The sequence below is a fragment of the Saimiri boliviensis genome, chromosome 6 (assembly GCF_048565385.1).
Source record: "Saimiri boliviensis isolate mSaiBol1 chromosome 6, mSaiBol1.pri, whole genome shotgun sequence".
Classification (NCBI taxonomy): domain Eukaryota; kingdom Metazoa; phylum Chordata; class Mammalia; order Primates; family Cebidae; genus Saimiri; species Saimiri boliviensis.
The window spans coordinates 71,990,212-72,006,892 of record NC_133454.1 but is presented as its reverse complement, the minus strand read 5'-3'; the positions used below and the strand labels follow the sequence as shown (position 1 = coordinate 72,006,892).

Sequence of the window (16,681 nt, the reverse complement as noted above, 5' to 3'; positions counted from 1 at the left end):
TGTTTTTTTTGTTTTTTGTTTTTTGTTTTTGAGACATGGTCTCTCTCTGTCACCCAGGATAGAGTGCAGTGGCGTCATCAGTGCTCCCTTTAGCCTTGACCTCCTGGGCCAAAGCGATCCTCCCACCTCAGCCTCTCAAGTAGCTGGGACCACAGGCATGTGCCATCACTCCCAGCTAATTTATTTTTATTTTTTTTTTGTAGAGATGGGAGTCTCCCTATGTTGCCCAGGCTGGTCTCGAACTCCTAGGCTCAAGTGAGCCTTGGCTTCCTAAGTGCTGGGATCACAGGTGTGAGTCACCATGCCTGGCCCACTGACATTTTTAATTGAGAAAGAACTACAAACCTCCGTGAACTCTCCAGAACAATCCAATCTGTTTCAATCAGAAACCACAAAGTTTAAAATGATGATAGGGTCCGAGCACTTTGGGAGACCAAGGCAGAGTACTGCTTGAGGCCAGGAGTTCAAGATCAGCTTGGGCAACCTAACAAGACTCCATCAAAAGAATGATGGAGAATCAAAGTCATACCATACCTCCATTGATTCACCAAGAAATCCAGGCAAATAGCCAAAGTTTGATCTTTCTTGACAAGAAGAGACCAAGTAAGCTACAACTAGAAAATAAGTCCCAAAATACAAAAACCAATAAATTCAGTGTTTTATTTCTCTAATAAAGGTGCTTTAAAAGACAAAACAAGCTGGGCTCATACCTGTAATCCCAGCACTTTGGGAGCCAAGGCGGGCGGATCACAAGGTCAGGAGTTTGAAACCAGCCTGGCCACCATGGTGAAACCCCGTCTCTACTAAAATACAAAATAGCTGGGCATGGTGGCACGCACCTGTAATCCAGGCAGAGGTTACAGTGAGCCAAGATCATACCACTGCACTCTACCCTGGGCGACACAGCAAGACTCCAACTCGGGGGGTGGGGAGGGGAAGACAAGACATTATTTCTTCTTCATGTACTAAAAGTCACAATAAATCAATACTTTTGCTCTAGAAAGATAACATTAATAACAGTTACCATTTATTGAATAATTAATACATGCCAAGCACTGTAAGTTCTCTGTAAGAATTATTCAATCCGCACAACTACATAGGAATTATGTACTATTATTACTATCCTACCCTTTTAAAGATTACAAAAATGAAACACAGAAAAATGCAGTAACACACCCAAGGTTTCATAGCTATTAACAGAATAAGCCAGAACAAAGTAGATGCAGTATGTATTTCTAAAAAGATCATTAACAGCCGGGCCCGGTGGCTCAAGCCTGTAATCCCAGGACTTTGAGAGGCCGAGGCGGGCGGATCACAAGGTCAAGAGATTGAGACCATCCCGGTCAACATGGTGAAACCCCGTCTCTACTAAAAATACAAAAAATTAGCTGGGCATGGTGGCGCATGCCTGTAATCCCAGCTACTCAGGAGGCTGAGGCAGGAGAATTGCCTGAACCCAGGAGGCAGAGGTTGCAGTGAGCTGAGATTGCGCCATTACACTCCAGCCTGGTTAACAAGAGCGAAACTCAGTCTCAAAAAAAAAAAAAAAAAAAAAATCATTAACAATCTAGGGAAAATTCACCCCATTAAATTTCTTAGACTACTAAATGTCCAAATTATTTAAATACTTTTACATTTATCATTAAGAAGACTGACCCTGGCCAGGTGTGGTGGCTCACGCCTATAATCCCAGCACTTTGGGAAGCCCAGGCAGACAAATCATGAGGTCAGGAGTTCAAGACCATTCTGCCAACATGGTGAAACCCTGTCTCTACCAAAAATACAAAAACGAGCTGGGTATAGTAGCGGGCACCTATGATCCCAGCTACTCAGAAAGCTGAGGCAGGAGAATCGCTGGTACCTGGAAGGCAGAGGCTGCAGTGAGCCGAGATCACGCCACTGCACTCCAGCCTGGGCAACAGAGCGAGACTCTGTCTCAAAAAAAGAAAAAAAGGAGATTGACCCCTTCCCCATAGCAACAAATGGTGACCAGAGCCTAGTGAACAAAACCAAAACCACTGCATTACTCTATAGTTTGTAGTACCAACATACACAAAAGCTCCAAGTGAGTGAGTTACATCCTCCTTTGTGAAAACTGGTTCACTCACTTAGCACTGGCTCAATCACTCCACAAAAATGTACTAAGCCCCTGCTAGGTTCCAAGTATCAGGGATATACAAATAATTAGTGTAACTGTCTCTGGAAGGCAGCATTGCACACAGGAAAAAGCACGCATAGGTTTTGGAGGCAGAAAAGTCTGGGGACAAATACCACCCTAGTCACTTACTGGCTGATGGGCCTGCACAGACTCAACATCACTGAGCCTCTGTTTTCTTACACATAAAATAAGTATGGTGACCACAGAGGGTGCAGTGACATACACCTGTAGTCCCAGCCATACAACCGGCTGAGGCAGGATGATCACTTAAGGCCAGGAGTTCAAGACCAGCCTGGATAACACAGTAAGACCCCATCTCAAAAAATAAAAAATCATCATCATCACATTTTTAAATGTCTAAAACTGAAAAATACGGCCTCATACACACAGAAAAATTGTCAGGTTTAAGTAAGATAACAGGACCTAGCATAATGTCGTACACATTAATGAATGTTAACTCCCCACCCCCAGAACAAGGGTTCCAGGCTATACAGGGGTGTTAATTGGGAGATAAAACAATGTTTAGCACTATGACTTGTCTAGATTACCTCTTTCTCCATTCTCCTCTGTCCAATGACAGTGAAAAACTAAAGTCACTATACAAGATTATTTGCCTATGGCTTCATCTATACCTTTGTCTTTTTCTACTGTAAATGTTCCAGGCTAAGGGTAGGGTGACCTAATATACCTAAAAAACCACTCTTATGCATAGCTATGGATTGTTCTCTAAAAGTCACTTCACACATTTCCTTAACCACAAAGTGAAGAAAAGTAAACACCAAGCCCAATGAATTTTCTAACATCCTGATGAAGCTGTGAAACTGTTCAACTCTAAAGTTTTTTCTATTCTACTAAGGCAAAGAAAAAACTGCATTCACATTGGCTTTCAAAACAGTATTTTTAGCAAAGGTTTGACAAAAATCAGTTATTCCCCCAATAAAAAATAAGCAAAGCCTAGAAACATAATTATATCAATAAATAAAAATATATCATCCAATACTGAATCAAGGCAGGGACACCAAACTGTAACAGTATCATTGCATTCTTCATGGACATGTTAAAAAACAAAATAAAACAACCAAAAAAAACCTAGTTTCAGTTTCATTAAGAAATGTTCTTGCAAGACATGATGGCTCATGCCCAGTAATCCCAGCACTTAGGGAAGCTGAGGTGGGTGGACCACCTGAGGTCAAGAGTTCAAGACCAGCCTGGCCAACATGGCAAAACCCCATTTCTACTGAAAATACAAAAATTAGCCGGTCATGATTTTGGGCACCTGTAATCCCAGCTACTCAGGAGGCTGAGGCAGGAGAATCACCTGAACCCAGGAGGCAGAGGTTGCAGTGAGCCAGGATCGCACCATTGCACTCCAGCCAGGGTGACACTGTGAGACTCAGTCTCAAAAAAAAAAAAGAATGTTCTTGATGAAGTCATAAAAATTATTAATTTTACCAGGCACAGTGGTGCAGAGCTGTAGTCCAGCTACTAGAGAGGCTGAAGCAGGAGGAGCACTTGATGCCAGGAGTTCAAGACCAGACTGGGCAACACAGTGAAACTCAATCTCAAAAAAATAAAAGTATTAATTTTACTAAATCTTAATCTTTAATTATACATCTTTTTCATATTCTGTGTGAAGAAATAGAAAAATGGAATGTACACATAAAGCATTTCTTTTTTTTTTTTTTTTTTTTTGGAGATGGAGTCCAACTCTGTCAACCAGGCTGAAGGGCAGTCATGTGATCTCGGCTCATTGCAATCTCTGCCTCCCCAGTTCAAGTGATTCTCCTGCCTCAGCCTCCCAAGCAGCTGGGATTACAGGTGTGTGCCACCATGCCCAGCAAATTTTTGCATTTTTAGTAGAGACAGGGTTTCACCATATTAGCCAAGCTGGTCTCAAACTCCTGACCTCAGGTGATCCATTTGCCTCAGCCTCCTAAAGTGCTGGGATTACAGAGGTGAGCCACTACACCCACCTCATATAAAGCATTTCTGCTGCATATTAAGGTACAAAAATTGTCTCAAAGAAAAGCACTAAAGCACTTGTGCAATTGAGTTGCAAGCTGTACTAGCTGCTTTTTTTCACAAACACCATTTTTACTTGAAAAAATGACTGGCAGAAAAATTATGATTATTCAGACTTGGATGTTTGGCAGACAATTTTTGAAAATGAACAATGTGAGACTGTCACTTCAAGGAAAACAACTGTCAGTACTGGTTGCCAATGATAAAATTTGAGCTTTCAAGTGAAAATTAGAAAAGACTTGTCTGATGAGATCAGTGGTGATATTAACAAATGTGGTTTCTTAAACATTATACAATTCAGAAGATCTGCACATGGCCAGGTGCGATGACCCACATCTGTAATTCCAGCACTTTGGGAGGCTGAGGTGGGGAGATCACTCGAGCCCAGGAGTTGGAGACCAGCCTGGACAACACAGTGAAATCCCATCTCTACAAAAAATACAAAAACTGGCCACGCTCAGTGGCTCATGCCTGTAATGCCAGCACTTTGGTAGGCTGAGGTAAGCAGATCACCTGAGATTGGCAGTTGGAGACCAGCCTGATCAACGTGGAGAAACCTCATCTCTACCAAAAATACCAAAAAATTAGCCGGGCATGGTGGTGCATGCCTGTAATCCCAGTTACTCAGGAGGCTGAGGCAGGAGAATCACTTGAACCCAGGAGGCGGAGGTTGCAGTGAGCTGAGATTGTGCCATTTCACTCGAGCCTGGGCAACAAGAGCAAAACTCTCGTCTCAAAAAAAAAAAAAAAAAAAAAAAATTAGCAGGACATGGTGGCCTGCACCTGTAGTCTCAGCTACTCGGGAGGTTGAGGTGGCAGGATTACATGATCACATGATCCCAGGAGGTTCAGGCCAAAGTGAGTCATGAATGGATCACTGTACTCCAGTGTGAAACCAGGTCTCAAAAAGATGCTCCACATAACTCAGTGATATAGACTGAACTGCCTCCCCTCAAAATTAATAAATTGAAGCCCTATTCCTCAATGTGATAGTATCTGGAAATGGATCCTTTGGGAGATAATGAGGTTTAGATGATTTATAATTAGGTTTAGATGAGGTCATAAGGGTGGGGCTGCCATGATGGGATTAGTGCCTTTAAAAAGAGACGCCAGAGTTTGCCTGTTCACTCGCACTTATTCTCTTTCTCCCTCTCTCTTCTCCCTCTCCAATCCACCATGTGAGGAAATAGGCCATGCTGAAACAAAAATTGGCCATGCTGAAACACTGATCTTGGACTTCTTTCTACCCTGCAGCACTGGGAGAAAATAAATTTCTGTTGTTTAAACCACCCAGTTTATGGTATTTTGTTAAGGCAGCCTGAGCAGACTAATATACTCAGTGAACCAATATTTTCCAAATGACCAATGCATATTACTACAATAATTATGCATGGATAAAAGATCTATTTAAAGTATAGAATAGACCAATGGTTTTTCTTGGAGAAATAAACAAATTTTAAAATAATGAAAAAAAACAGACCAATGGATTTTAATGTAACAGAGCATGAAAAGATCTGTGATATGGTTCAGACTGTACAAGGCAATGAATCTTAACAAACTGCCAACTGTCAAGTTTCGATGTAACACAGACATCCAACCTTTGGCTTCCCTGGGCCACACTGGAAGAAAAATTGTCTTGGGCCTCACACAATACACTAACACTAATGATAGATAATGAGCTTAAAAAAAAAAGTGTGTATAATTTTCATGATATCCACCACAGATAAGCAAAAAAGTCCTCACATTCAAAGGGCTGCACATGACTGGTGTAGTATCAAAGAGAAATATCCACAATTAAATAAAATTAAAAACATTCTTTCTTTTCCAATTACCTATCTATGTGGAACTGGATTTTCTTTATATTCCATCCAAGACAACAAACTGCAACAGACTGAATGCAGAGGCAGATCCAATAAGATACTCAAGAAATTTTTTTTTTTTTTTTTTTTTTTGAGACGGAGTTTCGCTCTTGTTACCCAGGCTGGAGTGCAATGGCGCGATCTCGGCTCACCGCAACCTCCGCCTCCTGGGTTCAGGCAATTCTCCTGCCTCAGCCTCCTGAGTAGCTGGGATTACAGGCACGTGCCACCATGCCCAGCTAATTTTTTGTATTTTTAGTAGAGATGGGGTTTTACCATGTTGACCAGGATGATCTCGATCTCTCGACCTCGTGATCCACCCGCCTCGGCCTCCCAAAGTGCTGGGAAGGAAAGAAAATTTTTTAAATGTAAAATATTATTCGAATTTTTTTCACTTAGAATAATATATGTGTTTTCATTAGAATATGCTAACACAGCTGAGGACAGTGGCTCATGCCTGTAATTCCAGTACTTTGGGAGGCTGAGGCAGGAGAATTGCTTGAACATAAGAGTTCGTGACCAGCCTGGGCAACAGGGCGAGATCCTGTCTCTACAAAAAAAATTTAAATAGTTAGGCATAGTGGCACATACCTGTAGCCCTAGCTACTTGGGAGTCTAAGGTGGAAGGATCACTTCAGCCTAGTAGGTCAAGGCTACAGTGAGCCATGACTGCACCACTGCAAGCAAAAGTTCTTTGGAGTCTTCAATAAGTTTGAATGTGAAGACACCAAAATGTTTGAGAATTGTTGCTACACAGCAGTAAACAAGAACAGACTATACCTACATACAAGAACATAAATGAGGTCAGGCGCGGTGGCTCAAGCCTGTAATCCCAGCACTTTGGGAGGCTGAGGCGGGTGGATCATGAGGTCGAGAGATCGAGACCATCCTGGTCAACATGGTGAAACCCCGTCTCTATTAAAAATACAAAAAATTAGCTGGGCATGGTGGCTCGTGCCTGTAATCCCAGCTACTCAGGAGGCTAAGGCAGGAGAATTGCCTGAACCCAGGAGGCGGAGGTTGCGGTGAGCCGAGATCACGCCATTGCACTCCAGCCTGGGTAACAAGAGCAAAACTCTGTCTCAAAAAAAAAAAACAACAACAACATAAATGAATCTCACAAATACATTGCATGTAAAAAGCCAGTCATGCCTTATAAAACATCATAAACAGGCAAAAATAATCAACAGTATTGAAAGTTGTTGGTTTTCTTGGAGGAGGGGATGTTTCCTTTCTTGATCTGAATGTTGGTTATACTTTTTGTGCATTTTTTCTACATGTTATACATACCTCAATTGAATTTAATGTATATTTTCTATATGAATATACACACATCTGCCTTATGCTCACCTACAGAAGTTTTGCTAACACTGACTGGTCCAGAGTAGAACTGACTCATCTCTTTTTTAAACAGCTCCTCAGATGATTCTAAAGAGCAGCCAGATACTACCTGTTTAAGCAGGTTAAAAACTACTGATTTAGGCTGGGTATGGTGGCTCCCAACTATAATCCCAGCACATTGGGAGGCTGAGGTGGGCAGATCGTCTGAGGTCAGGTGTTTGAGACCAGCCTGGCCAACAAGGTGAAACCCCAGCTCTACCAGAAATGCAATTAGCCAGGTGTGATGGCACACACCTGTGGTCCTAGCTACTTGAAAGGCTGAGGCAGGAGAATTGCTTGAACCTGGGAAGAGGAGGTTTCAGTGAGCCAAGATTGCACCATACTCTAGGCTGGGACACAAAGCAAGACTGTCTCGAAAAAAAAAAAAAAAAAAAAAACTACTGATTTAACAGTTTAAAAACAGGAAGACTTACATGCAGTACAACAAAAAGAACAATGGCTCTGGAGCAAGGCAGATCAGGTTTTTTAATAGGAGCTTTTCTTCTCTTTCTAGCTATGTAAACAAATACAAACTAGTTAATCACTATATGCCTCAGTTGCTTCAGTTTCTTCTTCTGTAAAATGATCACAATTCCTCATACAGGAGAAATATGACAATTCTATCTGTAAGGAAGAGAAAGCATCCAGCATATTGCCTGCCATAGATACTCAAATGTTAGGTACCTTTTGTCTTTCCTTAAGAACTCCCTTCTTAAGGCCTGACACAAATTACCATCTTGAATCTTTTTATTTATTTGTTTATTTGTTGAGACATAGTCTTGCCCACACTAGAGGGCAGTGGTATGATCATAGCTCACTGTAGCCTCAAATTCCCAGGCTCAAGTGATCCTCCCACCTCAGCCTCTAAAATAGTTAGAAACATAGGTGCATGCCATCACATCCAGCTAATTTTTTTATTTTGTGTAGAGACTGCATCTCACAATGTTGATGAGATTAGTCTTGAACTCCTGGGCTCAAGTGATCCTCCCACCTTAGGAGTGATCCTCCCAAAGTGCTGAGATTACAGGTGTGAGCCACTGCACACAGCTACCCTCTTAGATACTTAATTTCTTCATCCTTAAAATGAAAACAGTACCACATGACCAACCTAAGAACTACAGATCAAACAAAATGGTCTCTATATTTTCGTAAGCATAAATAGCATAATTGTTATTTACTCATAGAGACATGTGCTATCAACTCAAAAGAAAAGACAGAGGAAGACACAAAAGACAGAAGACTAAAATACTAAGAAAATTATAAAAACAGAGGCTAGAAAAGAAATATGAGCATTAGCAGAAATCATCAAGCTTGAGGAACATGATCAGAAGGCAAATCAAGATCATAGTCTCAAGTCAGCCAAGTATTGAAGTTTATTGTGAAAAATATATCATTTCAGGATTCCTTCAAAATGTCTATATCTAAGAAAAAGCACAACCTATATCATAATAAAACAGGCATATTCTGAAAGGACCCAGACATCTGCCTAACTGGCAGGAAAAAGTGGTATATTGGAACTTTATAAACTAAGATTTTCTAACTGTCTTCTTACAGAGACTAATGGCTCATTTAATAAAATGTTAAACTTTTAGATAAGTGTAATTTGACAAAAAAATTTGACACAGTTGTTTTTCGATGCTAAAGACATGCGTAACTGGCCAAGGAACTAAATTTAACAAAATAAAGCAAGAAATATGAACTTGGTTTAGTCTCTTTGCTCTTCAATATTCTATAACTTTGAGTTGATTCTGTTAATATACCAGAAGTTAGCAGGTTATGGCCCGCCTATGTCCTATTTTTGTACAGCCTGTGAGTTTTTACATTCTTAAAATCACATAAAAGGAGGAGAAAGAGAAGGGGTGGGAGAAGAAGGAATGGGGAGAAGAAGCAAGAGGAAGGGCTGGCAGAAGGAGAAAAATGGGGAGAAAGACAGGGAGATGAAAGGGAAGAGGAGTGAAAGGGAAGAGAAAGAACAACAGAGGCCACATGTGGCATCAAATATTTTCTACAAAAAGCATTTGCCAGCCAGGCATGATGGCACATGCCTGCATTTGGAAGCACTTTCAGAGGCCAAGGCAAGAGGATCACTTGACCAGGACAATATAGTGAGACCCTGTCTCTAAAAAATATATATATATATTACTGGGGAATGGGACTAAAAACACTTTTGCTTCTTTTTACTTTTTGTAATTTCCAGTTTCTATCATGAGCAGACATTATTTAATGGTGGAAGAAATAATTTTTTTTTAACTTAAAAAATAAGAATAAAGCAAGTCAGAATATTTACCCTATAATTCTATTTATAAACAGTTGCAAAGGTAAAAAAACTACACTGTTTAGGGATATGCACATATTTGGTAAAAGTATAAAGAAAAGCAAAGAAATTATTCACATAAAATTTAGGAAACTCTTTACCTCTGAGGGAGAGAGAAGGTGGGAGATTCAATTAAGTAGGACCTCACAAGAGACTTTCAAGGTACTAGAAATCTTTTGTTAAGCTGGGTAACAAGTAGAAAAGTCTTCAATTTGTTATTCTTTAAATCAGGTGTCCCCAAACTTTTTACACAGGGGGCCAGTTCACTGTCCCTCAGACAGTTGGAGGGCCGCCACATACTGGGCTCCTCTCACTGACCACCAATGAAAGAGGTGTCCCGCCCGGCGCGGTGGCTCAAGCCTGTAATCCCAGCACTTTGGGAGGTCGAGGCGGGTGGATCACGAGGTCAAGAGATCGAGACCAACCTGGTCAACATGGTGAAATCCTGTCTCTACTAAAAATACAAAAAATTAGCTGGGCACGGTGGCACGTGCCTATAATCCCAGCTACTCAGAAGGCTGAGGCAGAAGAATTGCCTGAACCTAGGAGGCGGAGGTTGCGGTGAGCCGAGATTGCGCCATTGCACTCCAGCCTGGGTAACAGGAGAAAAACTCCATCTCAAAAAAAAAAAAAAAAAAAAAAAAGAGGTGTCCCTTCCTGAAGTGCGCAGGGGGCCGGATAAATGGCCTCAGGGGGCCACACGCGGCCCATGGGCCGTAGTTTGGGGATGCCTGCTTTAAATTGTGGGTTTATGTTAAACATACTTTCATACATAGGACATATTTTGCAACTTAAAAAAAGGATATAAATGGGGTTGACAAATGAGAATTTGGAGGCTGTAACCCAGACTTTTCCATTTACTGACTGTGTAACCTTAAGTCATTTAACCTCTCAGAGCATAATTTTTCTTTTTATTTGATTAATGAGGAAGCTAACAGCTAACATCTGTTTAGGACTTTGCCTGGCATTTAAAGAACTGTTTAAAGTTCCTAGACTGTAAACATCCAAATATGCATAAGATCATAATACAAAGTAATACCTTATTAATAAATACCATAAAACTAAGAACTCATCAGCCAGGCACACAAGGCTATTCAACATTCTAGCCTCTGCCTATCTTTCTAACAATAATGGCAACAACTAATATTTTTTTAATGTGTACTACATAACATATGGTGTTAAACGCTTCCCATTATCTTATTTAACCCTCAAAACAATCCTATGATATTAATTCTATTATCCCCACTTACAGATGAGCCCATTGTGCCCAACGTCATACAGCAGTAGTAAGTAGTAGTAAGACAGACTTCAAAACCCATACTTAACCATAGCACTTAACCACAGCATTTTGCCTCACTTTTCTCACTATATTTAAATTGTCCATCTTTCCCATGACACTGAAAGCTCCTTGACAACTGCTTTCTGTTCACTTTCATTTTCCCCTGGCACTTAGCAGATATTCATTAAATAAATAGTGAATAGATATTTCATATATATACAGTGTCTTCAGTACATGAACTGGTTTGCTCCCCTTGACAGCATTCTGAAGTATGAAAGTTTGATTTTGAGAAAGGGTCTCACTCTGTAACCCAGACTGTAGTAAAGAGAAGCAAGATCATGGCTCACTGCACCCTTGACCTCCCTAGCTCAAGCAATCCTCCCACCTCCCTCCTGAGTATCTGGGACTAAAGGTATATGCTATCACGCCAGCTAATTTTTTTTATTTTTTGTAGAGAGAGGGTCTCCATATGTTGCCCTGACTGTTCTCAAACTCCTAGGCTCAAGCAATTCTCCTGGCTCAGCCTCCCAAAGTCTGCGATTATGGGTGTGAGCCACTGTGCCTGGCTAGTTTTTTTGGTTTTTGAGGTTTGTGTATGTGTGTATTTTTACCTTTTTAACCAAATTGAAGTGTACAATTCAGCGGTATTAAGCATGTTCACAATGTTGTGCAACCATTACCACCAGATATAAAAGGTTTGTTTTTTTGGTTTTTTTTTTTTTTTTTTTTTTTTTGAAACAGTTTTGCTCTTGTTGCCCAGGCTGGAGTGCAATGGCACGATCTTGGCTCACTGCAACCTCCACCTCCCAGGTTCTAGCAATTCTCCTGCCTCAGCTTCCCAAGCAGCTGGGATTACAGATGCCCACCACCATGACTGGCTAATTTTTGTATTCTTAGTAGAGACAGGGTTTCATCATGTTGGCCATGCTGGTCTCAAACTCCTGATCTCAAGCGATCTGCCCGCCTCGGCCTCCCAAAGTGCTGGGACTTACAGGCATGAGCCACCTCACCGGGCCATATGAAATGCTTTAAATGACTTAGCTGTAATCACTCAGCTTTCAAGTAGTAGAACTGAGATTTGAATCTGGGACTCTTGACTCCTAAACTCACGGGCTATTCATTCCACCAAGGCTTCTGTCTACCAATACCTCCATCTGCTCTCTTCTCACCAGGGTATCTGAAGGATCAAATGAGGTAAAGATACAAAAACATTACTACTGCATAGGTGACCACACTGTGGAAAAAAAAATCCATGAGCACATTTCTCCCAGGCAATTACTTTTCGTTTTGAGCTTTCAAAAGCTAGAGCTTTAATATAAACATCTCACCTCTAGACCAAGCCTGCAAATCTGCAAAAACAATGTCTAGACCCCAGAGTAAAGTTAGAGAGAAATGCTTGCATTAGATTACAGTCTCATTGAATTACAGGTAACTGCTCAAACCTGATTTTTATTGTAATACAGAAAGCTTCCTTATTACAAAACACTTTCAATTCAAAGGTTAAGTCCAACTTTCCACCATTCTGCCCATTTTGGAGCTTAAAAAAAAGTATTCTAAATGGATATTTTTATGTGCTCAATTGTGAAAGCCAAGGAAAACGGTTTGTGAGCTAAACTCTGAAGCTTGAACAAAAACAAAAAGAATTATTTTGATCCCAACGGTGCCAATTTTGTCTTCTTTACATCCCTCCTCATTTTTTTTCAGTCTAAGCTTTAATCAACAGCCACTTTATGTTTAACATATCATCACAATTAATGCAATTAGGTCCAGAAAACTGTTTCTCTAAAGATGTTCCCTCCATTTACATTCCTCTGTACCTTCCATTATCACTGTTCTGCCATAAGAATGAGCATATCATTAAGGTTTAAATCGAATTTCTGATGAATAGATGGAGATACTGTTTCTCTAGTTAATACAATGCACCTACATCAACATCATTCCCTAAAAAAATAAAAATGACTCAATATGCTTTATTTATTCACATCTGACAGAATTCTGATCACCTGAATTCCTTTGGAAGAAAATTCAATCTTTAGAAATACAATCCAATTATTTTTAAATCTTATCAATGCCAAAAAACAATCATATGAAAAACTCCAGCAGTACCAAACCATCTCACCAATGAATATTTATGACATTTCCATATTTCCTGTCTTCTCTGTTTACATAAAGCAGTGGTGCCAAGACTCATCTCAGGATTATTAGCCTGCAATACAATGATGGGCCTAATTGCCTTGCAAACCAGGACACTAAAAAATGGCATCTTCAAGCAATCAGTTCAACCCCCTAATTTTAAGAGGGGGTAAAAAAGGCCCAAGCTCTTTTTGCCTATGTGCACGTTGACTACCTACAAAACAAATTCAGCCACATATTTTTCAGGCTCACTCATTAGTTCTCGAGCAAGGAATGAACCCTTAACAATCTCAAGCTCACCAAATCTATTTAAATTTCAAATTCCAGGTATAGTTTTTAAACACACCGGGAGGAGAGGGGAAAGGAGAAGGCAGAGACATCAAACAGAAAGATACCTATTACATTCCAGTTTATATTCTCCCCACCTTTAGTTTGGAAGTATGCTTTTTTCCCCCAACTTTCTTTTTATGATCTACAAATAACAGAAGACACCCTCCCCTCCTTAATTCTACCTTAATTAAAGTCCCTTTCAACTTTACCCTTTGGGCTGACTTGACTTCCAAATTATACTAATATAAATAAAACAAAAAGATCAAATGAACAGCTTAAAATGGCCCCTAAGAATGAGAAGGTCTCTTCTGTCTTTGCTGCAAAGTCCCCTCTAACAGCCTTACTGCCTCTCCCCCAACCACAGCCACCAAAGCTGTCCATTTAAGTATTCCAACCCTTAACCCTCACGTGTCTCCTGGAGGTCATCCCAATCCTTCACATCCAAAATATCCAACCCACTTCCCCCTCCCCACCACAGCTCACTGTCCCTCTCCATCCTCTCTGCCCCATCCATACCAGGTCTCCCACTCCTTAAATTTGCCCTGTGCCACTTCACCGTCAGCAACCATCTCTCCAGGCCTACCAGCTCATCTCTGAAAGTCCTTCTCCAAACTCCCTCTGCCACCTTGGCCAAGGAACATTTTCTTCAAGATACCATCCCCCAACTTTGCTCACCACCTGCCGCTATCCTTTCAATGAATGCAGCCCAGGGATGTTTTATGTGCCCTCTGCCTTGACCCTGCAACCAAGGATCCACCATGCCCTTTCCAGTGATTGAAAGATCCTAAATCCAACCCACTGTGCCCCTCATTCCATTTCCATCCCTGTTCTCCCATTTCAGACATGACTTCCAATTTGACCCCTTCTTGCCAGCTCACCATGACACTCCCCTCATTGAATGTCCCACCTCCACTAACTCCTATTCCAACCTCGATCAGCCCACCCCAGGAAACCCCCAAATTGCACTTCTCTGCTCTATCCTAACCCATGCTATTCTGTAAGTCTCCACAAATTCCACCAGCCCCAGATAACAAACACCCACTTCAAGCTCAGGTCGCAACACCTGCCAAGCCCCTCACCCCCAGCTCCTGTTACCTCCATCATCCTGCTCCAGATCCACCCCAATTCCATCCTCCTGAATTAACACTCCGCAGGGTCCTATCCAACCAGATGCAGGTCCTATCCTGTTATCTGCTACTCACTCTCCACTGAAATCATTCTCCTACCCCTCACCCCAGCTCAGATCCGAAGCTGTCAACTGCTCCAGGCCAACCCCAAATCACCACCCTCATTCAGTCCCCTCCCTCATTAGAAGCCATCCCACCCTAGTCTCATCTTCCGCCTCGCCCCAAGACCATCCCGAATTCCAATCCGACGCCCCCACCCCACTCTCCGGTCCCAGGTTGGATTATTCTCCATCAAAAGTCCTCCTCCCTCGTCGCCCGCCCCCCAACCTGCTTGGGTCCCACCCTCACCCCACCCCCAGCCAGCGTCTGGACAAGTCTCCCCCGCCAGCCCGCTGTTCCATCGCTACCTCAACCCCCTCCCCCCAACCTGCGCGGGGGCTCCGCAGCCCCCACTCTCATTCTCGCCAGCACAACCGGCCCAGGCTCAGGACGAGCGGATCGGGCGGCGGAGGGAGTCTCCTCACCGGCTAGCAGCTGCAGGCGAAAACGGCGGCGGTGGCTGCTGAGGCGGCGATGCCCTTGTCTTCTCCGAAGGCTTCGACGGCGACGCTCTCGCTCCCTCGCCCGTATCCAGTAGGGTGGAGGATGGCGCGCGGGGACCGAAGCCTCCTCCTCCTCAGCGACTCGGCTCTGAATCCTCTGCAGTAGCCGCCGAGGAGCCCGACGGGTTGGGGGGAAGGGACGCTCGGCTGCGGGCGAGGGAGGAGGAGGCGGAGGGAGGAGGCGGGGGACCGCTGAGAAGGGCGGGGAAGGAGGAGCCGGCGCGGCGCCGCAACACGTCCCACAGCCTCAGAGCGCCCGGACCACAACTCCCGGCATGCCCTGCTTTGGACTGAGCGCGGCCTGCGCCTCCCGCCTCGAACCCGGTACAGAGGGGCCGCGCCCTCTCCGGTCAAGGACAATGGAATAAAGCCAACCATCCGCTGGCAGATGTTGTAGGCTCAAAGACCACCTGTGAGGAAAGTCAGGTCGCCCGAGGCCCCATCCCCAAGGGGTAGTGCTCGCAGTGTCTCCATCTTCTTTGCATAGACACACACATTCCCTCTCTTCCGTCTCTCGCTCTCTCTCTCTCCTTCTCTCTCGACTACACCTCCCAGCATGCCTCTCAGCGTCCCACCCTCCTTCCGGACCCTTCTCAGACCCGGTACTACACTTCCCAGGGAGTGTGTTCCCTGCGAAATGCTGGGAGATGAAGTTCTTGGTTCTTCCTCCATATTAAGAAAAAGAAGAGAAAGAGAGGAAAAAGGGAAGGAATATGCCAGCCTACCGAGGATGGGCCTTGATGGGCTAGATCACCTATGATTCTGTTCATCCATCGCCATCTCCGTTGCAGCTGTCTCTCACCAGAACTAATGCCGGAGCTTCCTCGCGGGTCTCCCTGCAAATTTGAGGACAATTCGGCAACTTGAATCCAAACGTACAAAGGGCATACTTCTTGACCCAGCTTCATTACTTTTAAGATTTACCTTAAAAAGATAATCGAACAATTTCGAAAAGATTAATGCACAAAGTTGTTATATGAGGTAGTTAATTATGGGGGGGAGTAAATGTTCATCAGCAGGGTGCTGCTTAAATAAAGTGTTACATATACATACAGTGCAGTACTAAGGAGCCATTTAAAATGATGATATAGATCTATTTATTGACGTGAAAAGCTATTTACAATTTATTCTTGAGGGGAAAAAATTGATTACAGAACAGCATGTCTAGACAGGTTAAATTTATCTGAGGTTTGACACAATATTCTATAGACATGGAGAGATTTCAGAAAAGCGGTTCCCCAAAAATATTAGCAATTATTATCTTAAAGGAAAGGGTGTCAGATTGCACGTTATTATTATTATTATTATTATTATTTTGAGACGGAATCTTGCTCTGTCGCCAGGCTGGAGAGCAGTGGCACGATCTCGGCTCACTGCAACGTCTATCTCCAGTGTCCAAGCGATTCTCCTGCCTCAGCCTCTGGAGTAGCTGGGACTACAGGTGTGCACCACCACGCCCAGCTAATTTTTGTATTTT

At 42.7% G+C, this 16,681-nt stretch overlaps 1 protein-coding gene across 3 annotated transcripts in view; it reads right to left on the bottom strand.

The window, feature by feature from the left end:
• Positions 1–15,740, bottom strand: part of FAM168A (family with sequence similarity 168 member A) — a 185,893-nt gene extending 170,153 nt beyond the window's left edge. The window contains exon 1 of one of the 3 annotated variants that reach the window (XM_074400958.1): positions 15,127–15,740. The gene's annotated coding sequence lies outside the window, so the exon portion shown is untranslated. The remainder of the gene's footprint in view (positions 1–15,126) is intronic. The other 2 variants (XM_039470593.2, XM_039470594.2) reach the window with 2 other exon arrangements.
• Between the last annotated feature and the right edge of the window lie 941 nt (positions 15,741–16,681).